Source organism: Pygoscelis adeliae, unplaced genomic scaffold (assembly GCF_000699105.1).
Source record: "Pygoscelis adeliae isolate BGI_AS28 unplaced genomic scaffold, ASM69910v1 Scaffold316, whole genome shotgun sequence".
NCBI classification, from domain to species: domain Eukaryota; kingdom Metazoa; phylum Chordata; class Aves; order Sphenisciformes; family Spheniscidae; genus Pygoscelis; species Pygoscelis adeliae.
The window spans coordinates 688,971-690,207 of NW_008824905.1; the positions used below are offsets into that span (position 1 = coordinate 688,971).

The 1,237-nt window shown below is 59.0% G+C and overlaps 1 protein-coding gene across 1 annotated transcript in view; it reads left to right on the forward strand.

Annotated features, from left to right (window-relative positions):
• AREG (amphiregulin) overlaps positions 1 to 1,237 on the forward strand; it is a 9,136-nt gene that overhangs the window by 382 nt on the left and 7,517 nt on the right. The window lies entirely within an intron of this gene.

Here is a 1,237-nt window from a genome sequence, read left to right on the forward strand (position 1 = left end):
TGCCTTGCTGAGGGAGCAGGCCCTGGGCGCAGCAGGTCGGGGGGAAGGAAAACTCCCAGTTTACCACCTTCCCTTCAGCCATTCTCACGCTACCAATGCCACGTTTTGACAGAAGAGACCCCAAATCCCAAAGTCTCTGCCTTTGGAGAGACTCCGCTCACATGCACTCAGCCTCTGCTAACGCCAGGCCCTGGGACTTACAGGGGTCTTGTGGGAAGGGAACTCCGGTCCGAGGGGGAAAGGAGGGCCCCGGTCAAGCCCCCGGCTGCCCCCAAATGATGACAGAGCTGTGGCCCAGGAGCTGCTCAGCGACTGCCTGCCGGCGCTGCAGCTGGGCCGAGCGCTTTCTGTCCCGGGGCTGCAGCGGCTGAGCAGGATTTGTCTTTTCCCCGCTGTAGACGCTATGGGAAAAGGCATGGGAAACAGGGGGAAACACAGTGCTAAAAAACCCCAGCAGTAAAGCTGTCAGGTAATGATCTGTTTTAATTGCACTACGCACAAAGGGGCTGATGGAGGTTTGCCGGGGCCGTCTGCCGCAGGTTAACGTCCGAGCGACTGATTCAGCAGCTTCTTTTTCAGAGCTCTTGGGCATCGCTTCTTGGGATTGGCGTGAGCTGGCAAAGATGGCACCGGGAGCCGCATATCTCCCTCGGAAGAGGGGAGAAGGTTTAATGACTGAGCAACTCGGATCCCAGCCACCTCGAGCAAAGGCTCCGTCAGCTTCCTGAGCTGTGAGTAGCGTTCCAGCCCCTCTCAGTTAGAAGAGAAGGTCGCCCAGATCCTCCTTTCCCAATGCTCGGCAGCACTGCCACCCGCTGCCCTCCTGCCCCGCCGCGCAGAGCCTTTGCGGGGACGTGAGCAGAGGGGTACCGGTCCCTTTGACCTTGCCCCCCCACAGGGCTTTTCGGGGTTCCCACCCTACACCGGGACGTTACAACCCGCTGCCCTGGTTGTTCTCCCCTAAAAGTAGGTCTGCTTCACGCTTTCTTAATGCAACGGCTCAGGCGAGGCGGCGGTGGTGAGGCGCCCTCCGCTAAGGGCTACCGTGGCAATTATGAGCCGAAGTGGCCCCGAGGAGCACATTTGCCTCTGCCTGGATGCATGCCCACCCTGCTTCCCACTCCTTACTCAGCCATTACTCATGCACCGCTCAAGCAAACACACATGGACTGAGGCGAAGCGCGATTGCCGGATTTATTGCTGAAAAAACTTTCTGCCGTATCTCACCTGCTTCCTC